The sequence below is a fragment of the Helianthus annuus genome, chromosome 10 (genome assembly GCF_002127325.2).
Source record: "Helianthus annuus cultivar XRQ/B chromosome 10, HanXRQr2.0-SUNRISE, whole genome shotgun sequence".
Classification (NCBI taxonomy): domain Eukaryota; kingdom Viridiplantae; phylum Streptophyta; class Magnoliopsida; order Asterales; family Asteraceae; genus Helianthus; species Helianthus annuus.
Genome location: NC_035442.2, coordinates 124,100,760 through 124,115,157, shown reverse-complemented (window position 1 = coordinate 124,115,157; position 14,398 = coordinate 124,100,760). Strand labels below are relative to the sequence as shown.

Below are 14,398 nucleotides of genomic sequence, written 5' to 3'. Positions count from 1 at the left end.
TTTTAAAAGGCGTGTAGCGATCTGATGCACTTTGATCCCAACAGCTGATGCGTGATGAGCAATGCGCGAACCCCACACATCACGTATGCGAGGCGTTCTTTATTAAAAAATAAAAAAATATTGATACCTAATATCTTAACTTGTCAACCTTTAAACACTAAATATAAGACACTCTCACCATTTATTTTCAGATTTGTTCAAGCGATAACTTGTTCAAATACTGGTCAATTGTATAAAGCGCCACATCCAACCACGTCATGTGATGCATTGCATCGTGATGCAATCTCATCACTGCATTAGGTGATGTGCGCATTATGCGCTCCAGAAGCGCGAATTCTACAACCAAGATTAGAAATTCGAAAAACTTTGGAATCTTACGGTTTTAAATGAATCGGATTGAATAGAATATGGATCAATATTCAATAGATAAACCACTTTTCTAGGGGTATTCATCGAATCGAATATCGAATTTTCGAATTATTCAAATCGAATAATTCGAATAATTTTTAATTTTCCTTGAATTCGTATTCGATTAAAACCTACCGAATTCGATTCGAATTCGTATTCGAATAAAAAAACCCAATTCGAATTCGAATCGAATTCGAATAAATTCGATTTAATTCAGATTCTTTAAAAACATGTAAAAAACTTTCAAAATGAAACATGTTATAAATAATTATTATTATTATTATGGTTATCAACTCCATATATAGATGTATCTTGTTTATCAAGTTTTCCTCTCCTATATATAATCCTTGTATTTTATTGTAAACATATATCTATCAATAATATAAAGATCTTTCTCCCTATATCTCTTTCTCATATTATTTTAGCTATTAGGTTTGTTGTTTCACAACACGTTATCAGCACGAGTTGCTTTTGCTTTTGAAGTGGAATAGGATTAATGGGAGTTATCAACTTAATTATCTAAACATGCAATCAACATCAACGGCAGTAAAGGTACAATTTTATTATTTATAATTAAAAATTAGTGTTTCACCTTTTTTTTTACCATATATGTGTGTTTGATGGAAACATAGGATAATATCAATGGAGATGAAAATTAATTGATGAGTCAACACATAATACTTTCAATATATATGATTAACTATAGTTTTTACAACAACTATTTTTTAGCGGCTAAACTTTCATAATTTTTTTACATTTTTCACAATGTTCGAACCTGGCTTCTTTCCCCAAACACCTTTGATGTTGCATAAAGTTTTATTTAAGTCATGATTTTGAGTAGAAAAATATTTTGTACTTTTATAGTTATTTTTAAGTTAATCATATATGCTTATAATTCCAATTACAAAATCTAGCACATTTTTAGTTATTTCATATAAACTTTTTAATATATTATATGTTAAAATATTATCAACAGTGTTGGGTCATCTTGTGTTTGGTCCAGTTGGCTTATTACGCCCTTATGGTATGTTTCTAAGTCTAAAAGTTTTTTTTTAATTTATATTACGGACTTATGGCATGTTTCTAAATCTTAAAGTACTTTTTAGTTTAAATATTATATATAAGCATTTTTTTAAATTATTTATGCCTTAGTCGGCTATGATTTAACAAGTCGAATGTCGTAAAAAAACTGACATTGATGTGAAACGATTTTACAAAAAATAATGGAAAAATTGAATTGATCAATGAAAAACTTTGATTTGGGTATTTAGGATTCCAATGTTTCTACTGTAATTGAGAAACTAAAAACAAATGGACAAAAGAGTTTTGGAATCCACATGGATGAGACTTAGGTCATATTATCATATATAACATGTACATGTTGCATATATGCATTTATCTTTACATATATTTGTTAACAGAATGATGTTAGGTATAGATTAAGGAATAACGTTTTCTTAAAATTTTTAATATTACTAAATTGGTATAACGTATATTCTTTGTGATCTTAGTAGCATATTTTCTTTGGAAATTATAACTATTATAAATCTAGTTACGACGATTCAAAAGTTAAGAAAATAATACCTACCAAAATATATCGACGATTCATGGCTCCTTTTGTTTTTATTGTTTTTGGTAACAAAATCTCAAAATCAATTTAAATTTGAATTAGAAAAAAGGTAGGCTACGATTTCTTTTAAAAATAGTATATTGTGGTTTATTGTTGATGGCTTTATTTATTTGGATCTCGTCCAGTTCTAATGGTTCATTTATAATACACTTGTTAATATTTTAACTTCATTGAAAAACAATATGTGAGCGTACACATGATGTATTTGTATGTCAAAATATATGTGTGAATTAACATAACAGTGAGATATACTTCTAAATGGTTATATATTTTAAAAGTCAACTACTTGCTGTTGATAAAAAAAATGTTGTCTAAGTCTAAGCTTTTTAGCAAGATTATCAATATTGTAATTTTATTAATGCCATTAAAATAATGAATATAACTTGTAAAATGATAGAAATTTTATTTTTATGCTATAAATATTTTTATCGACAAGTGGAGATGTATTTGTATAGATATGATATATATGTGTGCATGTATGTATGTGTATTTTGTTTATAATTGATGAAAGAAAAGCATCTTATATCATAATGTTTATAGCATAATTTGTTTTATATGATGACATGCTATAACGTTATGTATTGCATAGTTAAACTTTGTGTATATTATTAGTATTGCATTTATATATGTCTTTTATGTGCAATCATTTGTTTATATAAATGATATGATTAGAATAACCAAAGCCAAGTTGTGGTTTATTATCACTATCATGATAAAGTATAAGATGCTTAGATATGTCATCTAAAGCATTACTCCATAAATCTCATTATCAGTTTGGAAAAGGATTTACAATTTCGGACCAATGAATCTTATATGAATCGATCATGTAATCATTTCTCATTTTATATGATGTGAAGAGAAATATTTTTATAAGGAAAAACTAGATAAAAATTTTCCATTTGTCAGATGTGAGATATGCTTATGAAGTAACGATATATAAAATAAAAGAGTACGAAAGGTTTGAAATGATTTTCATACTTGCGTGACTGAGTAAAGAATGAAAATCAATGAAAGTTTTAGATTCTATCTCATTCCCTAAAGTGAATGTGATTACATATTGATTATTGTAAAGGTAGTGATCATGGACATAATTGAGAAAGTTGTAATGATGAGATTAGCGATTTAGAATTGTAACAATGATCATGTTACTAACGAGATGGACCACCAAAGGTGGCAAACTATGCATTGATAACATGATGTTTGAACTTTAAAGTTACAATTCATTTTCTCGTATTTTATGTTATGTAGTACATAAGAGCAAGTAATACATATACGATCATAAACCAGGAGTTTATAGATCATAATTATTTAATTAATTGGCATGACCGGTTAGACCACACCGTGTCAATGATGATATGAAATGTATTGAAGAAATAGGAGATTCTTCAAGTTGGTAATTAGCATGCAATATTTGCTCTCAAGGGAAATTCATTATTTACCAACCAAAGTAGGGTGAGAATCCCTGAATATTCTATAAGTGATTAAAGGATATGCATATCCCAACATGATACCATTTAGTGTTTTAAATCGATGCATCGTCTAAATGGTTATCAAATCCACAACTTAAAGTTTGTGTAAGTGTGACTTGGCTAATGAGATAGCAAAAATATCATTCCAGATTGGTATATTTATTTGGTAATAATGAATTTGATTCCTAAGTTATTAACGATCATTGGAATAAGTGTTATTGTTGAGATGATCACTAAACGTCTACTATTGATTACAAAGCCAATGATCATGAGAAGAGCAAAAGTTCATTTAGGTACATGTAATTTTACATATAGTACCATTAATTCACATCAAGCCAATAAGTTATAATTCTCCCCATACAGTTGGTTTTTGGTCAGGAACCAAAGATGTCTCATCAAAGGTTTTGGTTGTGCGACATATATTGAAACTCATACACCACACGGCACAAAGTGGGACTTCTAAAAAGTTTGAGAATATGTTGGGTATAAATAATTGTTTATGATTGAATGCTTAAAGCCATTAGTGAGAAATTTGTTTATGGCTCATTGGTTTTCACTTTAGTGAATGAATGTTCCCAACATTAGGGGGAGATAACAAGCAGTTGGAAAGTGAAATATGGAATGAATTATCATGTCATCTTGATCCTCAAACTATAAACGGTGAACCAAAAGTTCAAAGGATAATTCATTTACCAATATTAAAGAACAAATTACCAGACAAGTTTACTGACCTAAATAGAATCAACTGCTTATGCTCCAGTCATATTTGTGTCCCAAGAGGACAACCACATATTTTGTAATGAGTTTATTGCACGCCTAAAGCGTGGTAGACTAGTTGATTCCAATAATAATATTCCTCGAAAATTGGAGCAAGTAATTAAGATGGTCAAGTCGAGGTTATAGTAATAAGATCTCATGAAGAGACAGTAGACATGATGGTTCAAGAAGAACCCTAGGTACCTGAAAATAAAGAGATCTCGATAAGTAGTATCATGTCTAAGATATGTATGGAGTCAAATTAAAAATCGACGTCGATATACTATTGTATATAATGTAGCGCTTGAAATGATTAAATGAAGAGGATCAAGATTTGAGATCTGTCTATGAACGTAAACATAGAAATGATTGGCCAAAATGGAAAGACGCAACTAAGGCAAAATTGAATTCTCTAATGACATGGAAAGTCTCTGGACCAACAGTCCATACGACTGAAGTTGTAAAATATGTTAGATATAAACGGGTTTTTTTATGCGAATTATGTGAAAATCAAATTGAGTGATATAAGGAAAAAATGGTGGCACAAGAATTTTCGCAAAGACCTATGATTAATTGTGAGAAGATGTATTGTCCAGTGGTGGATGCATTGACTTTCCAATATTTTATTAGTCTGGTAATATAAAAAGAGAATTGGTATGCGTCTTATGAATGTTATGTATCACTTGATACTGAAAGTTTACATGAAAGTCCCGAAGGATTAAATTATGTAGGTCATGTAAAGTAAGTTCTCGAGAACAATGTGATCATTTATACATATTCGGATTTGAATAGGTTATGATTATTTTACATGTTGGATATAATTGGAACTCCTGATGAGTTTCTAAAAGCAATTGAGTGCTTAAAAGGTTAATTGAAACATCTTAATGATGTAATACTTGTGCACCAAGAAACATACATAGAAAACTTGTACCTGGTGTTTGTGATATCTCAATAAATAGTGTACACACATGGTACAATATGGATTTTGGAGATAAAAGCAAGTGTTCATGACATTTTTGCATATGATATAAATATCTATGTGTTAAATGGGCAAATTTATGTAGCAAAACTCCTAAAGAGTGAAATCACATGCATATTAGGATAAGATGGAACAAATTCCCTCATGGTTTAATAATGCCAGAAGTATTGATGTCAAAACCTCAAGAACATACTATATGAAGTTGACAAAATATGTATGGACTAAAATAGTCGGGTAAAGTGTTGTACAACTCGAGATATTCGCATAAAGAGGGATATAAGTTTGATTAAATTAGCCATGTTTTATCAACATTCTACTTTTAAAAGTTCACTATAATCGCAGTTTACAGTGATGATGTTTAGGCATCATCGAGAGAAACTATCAAGCTTTTAGAGGGAGAATTTTTGAATGACCTTGGCACGGTCTAATTATTACTCGAACCGCAGCTCGAGTATATATGTAATTGTATTTTATCAATCCCTCAAGTACATCTAGAAGATGATGTTGGGATATTTTAGTATGGACATAGTTGAACCTTAAAGTATGTTAAAGGTTCTTAAGTCACTTGTTATAAGAATTGCATATTATCATCTCCTACCAAAGTAGAGATTCTCATTCTAGATGTACAATCGTTAAATGCATATGCGTATTAATATGTTTTGCTAAATATGTATGGTTATAACATCTTTCACTTGAACTTATTATCATGATATAGCATGTGTAAAGTAAAGAGACATTGGAACGAGTTAACACATATATTTCAGGTATGAACGATATTTGATAATATTTTACTAACCCACGAAAACAAGTTTGGTTAGTCTTGTAGATTTGAGAATGTAACATAGCAAAGTCATGGATCACATGATATTTGTTTTCGAGAGGAAGCACCAAGAATCTCATACAACATTGCACAACATAAGGGATTGTACTTCAATGGATCAAGCGACATTCTACAGGATACAAAAGCTTTGAGCAACTTTCAGGGAAGATCAACACACGCTATCTAAAGGCTAGTTATTCAAATGAGGGGGAGTATCATACAAGTTGCATTTTTCCTTCACTAACTAAGTTTATTCCATTTGGAGTAAGGTCTTTAATACAACAACACATTATCAGGGGGAGACAATACGCGCTGCACTCTTTTTCCCTTAGCTATGGTTTTGTCCCAATGGGTTTTCCTGGCAAGGTTTTTAATGAGGCAGCATCTCCACGCGTATTTGGTTGATAACCAAGGGGGAGTGTTATAAATAATTATTATTATGGTTATCAACTCCATATATAGATGTATCTTGTTTACCAAGTTTTCCTCTCCTATATATAATCCTTGTATTTTATTGTAAACATATATCTATCAATAATATAAAGATCTTTCTCCCTATATCTATTTCTCATATTATTTTAGCTATTAGGTTTGTTGTTTCACAACAAAACATAAATTTTAAAGTAGCCATAAATCATGATATCACCTTAAAAAGTTCTAAACAAAGTACCACAAGTCTAAAATTCAAAATGAGAAGTCGGGAATAACCACTCCACATTACAAGTAAATATTTTTTACGAGTGAATTTCAAGTTTTGTCCTTTATCTTTAGGCCACTTTGCAAGTTTTGTCCTTTATGTTTAAATTTGACGAGTTTTGTCCTTTATGTTTAAAAATCAAGCACGTTTTACCCTTTATGTTTAAAAATCAAACATGTTTTGTCCTTTATGTTTAAAAAATCAAGCACGTTTTGTCTTTAAAAATCAAGCATAAAGGACAAAACGTGCTTGATTTTTAAACATAAAGGACAAAACTCGTCAAATTGAAACATAAAGGACAAAACTTGCAAAGTGGCCTAAAGATAAAGGACAAAACTTGAAATTCACTCTATTTTTTACGCTTAGAAATCTATTGATAGATTTGTTACTTAGGTTTTAGTAATGTGTCATGTAGTGGGTTTGGTAATGGGTAATTTTAATACTTGGAAAAAAAATTGAAAATAATTTATAGTATAGCCTAATAAAAGTTATATATGTATTATATATAAAAATAATAAATAAAAATGTATAATTTTTATTCGAATTTCGAATCGAATCGAATTTGAAATTATAAATTCGTATTCGATTTACTGGACTCGAATTGAATCGAATTCGAATTCTTATAATCAAAACGAATTCTTTATAATCGAATCGAATTTAAACGAATTTCGATTTTTTTAAATTCGAAACACCCCTACACTTTTCCTTCTTTTTTTTACAGCTACCTTTTTAGTGGGACTTTTCCTTCTTTTCTATACATACAGCTATCTTTTTTGTGGGACACCATATTAGCAAAGCATACCACGTGTGATGTCGGCATGGTTATCCGCTTTCATGAGTGGAACCACTATTTCATAACAGTACTTCCAGTTCAAGCCATGTGCCAAGAAGTGAGTGGAAAATCATTATGGCATTTGTTTGTCTGACACCCACAAAGAAAAGGTGGTGTAGGGAGTGATTAAACACTTTGAGTGGTAAATTAAAAAATCAACTAATGAGAGTGTGCCATGTCAAAGTGGTAAACTATGCTCAAAATGTTGGCAATGGTTTAGACACTTGGTGAAGTGGTAAACTATTTTTTTTTTAAAAAAGGAAAAAGGTGTGATTGGTTGAGATTGGATTGGACCCCACCCCACAATACCCTCTCTCTCACATCCCTCCCTCTTCCCGAATCGGCATCCACTCACCGATTTTGCCCCCCTTTTCGGCAAATGGTGTTCGGCAAACAAGTTGGCATTGGTTTGCCAATCGGTAAAGTGGGTTTACCACTTTCCACACCGTACACCCTAAGGGTGTGACCTCTCTTACCCACAACTAATGAGCACACGCTACGTCAACTCCCCACTTAATTCTCTTCACACTTTTAATTTGATGGCGGCACTTCTCTCTTGAAGGACTTGCTTTTTTTTATTTGTTGTAATTATGCATGTATTATAAATTAAACAAATATTAATAAAAATTAAATAAAATTTAAGAAAAGACATTTCATTAAATTAAAAATAAAAATTACATTCAAACTAGAAAAATAAAAAAAACAAACTACTCGTCGTCGGAATTCGCTTCAAGGTGAGGTAGATCTAAACGCCCGAGATGCTCAACGAGATCGTGTTTTAGTCTCCAATGCGTTTCTTCGTCAATGAGCTCGCTAAAAGCAGTATCATCGAAGACGGGTTCGACTGGAGGATCTTGAATGTGTACCGGTGCTATCGCCCTTCCGTCGTCTTTTATAATCATATTATGAAAGGAGCATGAAGCGGTTCTCAAACACATTACGTAATTTTAGTATATTATGATTATTGTTAACTAAAATTTCTTATCTAACATATAATAAAAGACTACAAATAATGTCACATGACATTTTTTTCTTCAACCTCACAACTTGTATTTATTATTATTTTTTCCAAATTATATATAAAATTTTAGTATTTAATACATTATCTTTATCTCTATTATAATTACTAATTCCAAATAATATCATGTGCCACAACAAAATAATTATCTCATATTTATCTTTTAAATTAGTTTTAGTTTAAATATTAAATCTTAATTCATATAATATACGAATATACTGAAAGCTACGATTAATACACTTAATAAAAATATATGATTTAAATAAAGATAATAGAAATCTTTCTATACTAATAAACAAAAATCATTTTTGAACACGTGTCATTTTCTGGTAATTTCTCACCCTTATTTTTTATTTTATTCCTTTATTAAATAATAATAATAATAATAATAATAATAATAATAATAATAATAATAATAATAATAATAATAATAATAATAATAATAATAATATTAAACATCAATTTAACTAAATCTGTTTATCTCTTTTGTATAATTGATTTCTTTTTTAACTCTAAAATTTCAATCTTTGGCAATTTAACTCTATAGTTTCAATCTTTGGTATTTTAACCCATTTGATTAATTTGATTTTTCACTTCTAATTCAAAAGTTTTCATCTTTTGTAATTTAACTCTTTTAATTTTTTTTACTTTCAACCCAAAGCTTTTCATCTTTTGCAATTTAATCTCAACACTTTTTTTACTTTCAACTTTAGTATCTTATATACTTTTCATCTTTCATAAGTTCTCCGTTTAACGTGTCGTTCTAAATTTCCGACTTAACACGCCGCAACGTGCGTGTGGAGTTCAACGTTTTTTATCTATTTTTTTCCTGTTTGACATGTCCGTCGCAGCACGTCTATTACAACAAACAAACATCAAACTAAATTTATATAATAATCAAAAACATGTAAACTTTGTTACAAACATAATTAAAACGTTGACGCCCTACGGGTTTTCATTTTTTGAAATATATCCAAAACATCTTTAAAACTAATTTTTTAAACAATTCTTTCTCTATATAACATAAGTTTATCGCTCCATAACATAATGTTTCAATTTTAATTTTCAACTATTCAAGCCTAGAAATCATAACGTTAGTTGTAATCACCCTAAAAATATATAAACAACATAATCACCCTAAAAATAATCTAAACAATTATAAACAATGTCAAAACACAAAATTTCAAACCTATTTAACAACTTCATTACCTTTTTTTCTCCTATAATATCAACCAAAATCATCAAAATAACAAAGAAACTTACCCGTGTTCGGATTCCGGTTAGATTTGGTGTCAACCGACGGTGGTATGGTGGCTGATTATGGTGGTTGCCGGCTACTGGACTGTTGTCGTTGGGTGATGTTGTTCGTTGGCAGTGCAGGGACGCAAGAGAGGGAGAGAGCGGGAGAGAGTGGGAGAGAATTTCTAAAGGTTTTGAGCTTTAATTATTTTATTATAGTTTGAAATATTGTTGGGTTTGGTTAATGGGCTAAGACTTAGTGGGCTAGCTAGTTAGGAATTATAAGTGGGTAAATGTATGGGTATTTAGGTTTAGTTAGTTAGGTATTAAAAGTTATATAATTTAGGTAGTATTTTTTTTAAATAAGAGTTTAGTAAAAAAATTAAAATATAAATTGATAACACTTTTTACCAAAGGGGTGCGGACGAAAAATTTCAAGGGTGCGGTCGAAGAATTCCAAGGGGTGCGGACGAAAAATTCCAAGGGGTGCGGACGGAATTTTCGACAGAATTTAACACTAAAATATTTTTTCCCCGGGGGTGCGCCCGCCCACCTTAGAGTGGGCTTGGGTCCGCCCCTGGCATGGAGTTAGTTGGATTAGAGAAACTTAAAAAACTTCTGCGAGAAAACCAGTACACATCTGCTGAGATGCCTGATTGTGGTTTGTATCGATGGGTCAAGACCGGAGCTACTGAGGAGGAACTAGAATCCGCTCTTCGGGCTCTTTCAGCCGTAGAGATTAAAGTATGTGTTTTTATTAAAAAGTATTGACCCGTACTCAACCCGGACCCGTTCCGATCCGAACCTGTTTAAACCCGAACGAAAACAACCCTTTTTTAATTGACCTATTTTGACCCGAACCCGTTTTGACCCATGACCCGACCCGACCCGTTGTTATACATGTGCGTTTCCCCAATCCGTTGATTTGCTTGTGCATTTATTGATGCATTGTTTATTGTTAAAGTGTAGTTTAATGGAGTTTTGCAACTAGGGCTGTTAACAAACCAAACGTTCGGCGGACAGTTCGTGAACCGTTCGGCGGGAAGTTCGTTTGTGTTCAGTCTTTTACTAAACAAACGAACACGAACAAGAAATTTCGTTCGTTTAGCTAAATGAACAAACATGAACAAAGGTCGCGTTCGTTCATTTATGTTCGTGAACGTTCGGTAACGTGTTCGTTCGTGTTCGATAGTTCATAAGTGTTTTGTTTTTATATTTTATTTAAATATTAAAAGGTCCTGACAAATAAAATATTTAATAAGTGTTAGTGTATTATATGATCTATTCATGAATTCATGTTTGTGTTTGTTTGTTTCCATTTGTATTCATCAACGTTCGTTTTCGTTTGTTTCCTAAAATTAACAAACAAACACGAACAAGTTTATTTCCTTAACAAACGAACACGAACATAAAATCTTGTTTGGTAAGTGTTCATGAACCGTTCGTGAACACATATATTCTCTAACAAACGAACATGAACAAGGTCTCGTTCGTGTTCGTTCGGTTCGTCTACAACCCTATTTGCAACCCATGATCTTTGCTTTTGTGAATTTGTGATATTTTTTTTTGGTTGTTTGCTATTAAATTAGTTTTTTATTGTAATTTATTGTTATTTTTTGTGTTTATATGCATTTGAAAATTTGTTTATTTAACTGCAACCTTTGTTAATCAACTTATTACTGCAAGAATTCTTTTTCACATATATAAATTGGAATTTAGATTCTTATGTTATACGTAGAACCCTTTGCTGGTGGCTGTTATTTAAATTGGTGCATTTGTTATGTCTACTATATTTTTGTTGCACATAGTTGGGTTACAAGTTGTTTGTGCCTTATATGTGTTTTACAGCTGCAAGGGCTATTGACGTACTCAATTTCACTGCGGTAAATGGGAAAGCTATTCATATCATGTACTCTCATAGAGACCCAAGCGTTCGTAAAAGTGGAACTGCAAATATATTCATCAAGGTATAACCATCGTTAATATGTCTCTAAGGCTCACTTTCGTGCAGTATGTTCTTTCTGTTTCTAATTACATTCGTTTTTGTGTGCAGAATTTGGATAAATCAATTGACAGCAAGGCATTGCACAACATATTTTCTAGCTTCAGTAACATACTCTCTTGCAAGATAGCTACAGACGGTACAGGCCAGTTAAAAAGGTTACGGGTTTGTGTAGTTTGAAACCGAAGAAGCTGCACAAACCGCAATCGATAATCTGAACAACGGTATGTTGATCAACGACAAGCAAGTTTACGTCGGTCACTTTCTTCGTAAGGAAGAACGTGACTCATCCATTAAGCAACACAAAGTTTAACAATGTCTACGTGAAAAACCTATCTGAATCAACCACCAACGAAGATTTAAAAAAGATCTTTGGTGAGTAGGGAACAATAACGAGTGCGGTTGTTATGAGGGATGCAGATGGGAAATCAAAATGTTTTGGGTCCGTTAACTTTGAAAATCCGGATGACGCTGCTAATGCTGTTGAAGCGTTGATGGAAAGGCTAAGAAGAAATCGGAACGAGAACTTGAGTTGAAAAGTCGGTACGTTAAGAATTTGGACGATTCGGTTAGTGATGATAAACTTAAGGAACTTTTCTCCGAGAGTATGGAACAATCACTTCATGCTAGAAATTCAGAATCAGTTGTGGTACGAAATAGACATCATAACTGAATATGATATCAGTTGGGACACCCGCCGCAACGCGCCAGCATTCCCACTAGTTGATTGTAAAAGTAATAATACGCTTTTTCCATGATAACTACATCTTAATCGTCTTCAATTTCAATTTCCGATGGCGAATTTATGGGATACGCATGGGCATCAATAGTGATGAAGAAGATTGTATGCCAAACTGTAAGACCCGTCTCACATTAAAATTTTTTATGCAAAATACGTATTTTATATGTAAAAATACGACCTTTCAAAAACTTTGACAAGTTAACGATCATACATAATTAAGTTGTTCAAGTTTCATCACCCATACTAGTTTAAAACATTCAAGTGATTACATGTTTTACACTAAAACTAAACAAAAGATATCATTGCGGAAGCTTCAAAAGTCTTGTGTTCGGTTCTTGTTATTTGCTTGATCACCATCCGGAATATCACTAACATCACCTGAGATCAAATACCAACTTAAAAGTTAGTTTTGGCAGTATAGAAATGAGTATAATCAAGTTCCAACATCAAACAAATAAAAATAAATTTTTTTGCCAGTAACAGGGTCTCTCGCAGGCCGCGAGAACGTTAAGTTCGCCTGACAGTTTGTTATTTCAGCTGCATTTGCCCAGCTTTGATTTTATTTCAAATTTCCAACTTTAAATTGTCATAACTTTCGTTTTACAAGTCTGTTTTACCTAATTCTTTTTCCTACATGTCTGTAATTTAAATACGGACCCGTTTATCATCTTTATTTGCATAAAAATCTTGTTTATAGGTTGATCGCCTATAAATCCCTTTTTATTTATTCGACCCGTTTGGTTATAAGTCAAACTTTACATAATTCATTCTTAACGATTTCTAAACAAAATTACCCATTTCCCCGGGCTTGTCAACATTGGCGTTTCACTACCATTCCCAAGATTTACGCACGCGACATGTCATGCTTGTTAAGAAAGATTTCAATCATGAACATTATTACTATATCTATAAATTATGATTCATATCTTTTGACCCATATCATGGGTTCTTTAAAGCTTTTGGCGCGTCCGTTCAACGGCCTACGCTTTCATGACTCATAATCAACGAGTGACTATCAAATCACTTCAAACACTACCAATTTATCCATCGTTTGACCCGTTTGGTTGTCTAATGAAAACCACCACTTCACGACACACCAAACTTATTTTAACCAACATTTGACCCATTTGTTTATCCAGTGAACTTCGTCACTTCAAATATATACTAAGTTCACATAATATGCTAATACAAAGTCGACTAACAAAAATACATGATCAAACATAATGTAACGAAACCGTAGTTACGTACCTTTAGTGTGTTCCCTTCAAGCGCGTATTCGCTCCGGCTTGTCCGCTTGAAGATTCGATCCCTTTGCCTATAGAGTTCAACCACAACCCGTTTAGAACTCTATTCATAACACATAATGCATAATTCGCCATATCATTCAGACATGCGTTTTTGTTCGAATTTTCAACATTTTGTTTTCTTTTAGGCATTATATCAAACACCTAATGAGCATAATTTTATAAAATTAACAATCGAGTTCCATGACTAGTTATCTTGCCAATTTCAACATCTTTTACAAATTAAACATCTAATTTATAGTTCAATATCAAGATTAACTTCATAAAGCCTCATTAACACCAAATTCAAGATCATAACTCTAGTGTTCCTCATCATTATATAAAACCCATTAAACACCTAAGTAGTGATTATGCGTTTTATCCATATGAACACAATTCATTAGTTTACTAACTAGGGTTTGTTTCTAATCATGCAATCATCCTATTTTCACCCAAATATCCATCATTCAAGTTCAAATTTCGAATTTCAAATATTCATCAAGAATTTGAGATGGAACAAAAT

General features: G+C 31.7%; 2 long non-coding RNA genes across 2 annotated transcripts; one reads left to right on the top strand and one right to left on the bottom strand.

Moving 5' to 3' along the window:
• The first annotated feature begins 10,428 nt into the window (after nt 1-10,428).
• LOC110884800 lies at nt 10,429-12,575 on the top strand. Its single transcript, XR_002561561.2, has 3 exons — nt 10,429-10,592; nt 11,697-11,815; nt 11,902-12,575. It is a non-coding gene; the product is annotated as an uncharacterized LOC110884800 (long non-coding RNA).
• A 122-nt stretch (nt 12,576-12,697) lies between these two features.
• On the bottom strand, nt 12,698-13,912 carry LOC110884799. The gene is made up of 2 exons (XR_002561560.2): nt 13,841-13,912; nt 12,698-12,970 (listed from the first exon to the last, which is right to left on the bottom strand). It is a non-coding gene; the product is annotated as an uncharacterized LOC110884799 (long non-coding RNA).
• Between the last annotated feature and the right edge of the window lie 486 nt (nt 13,913-14,398).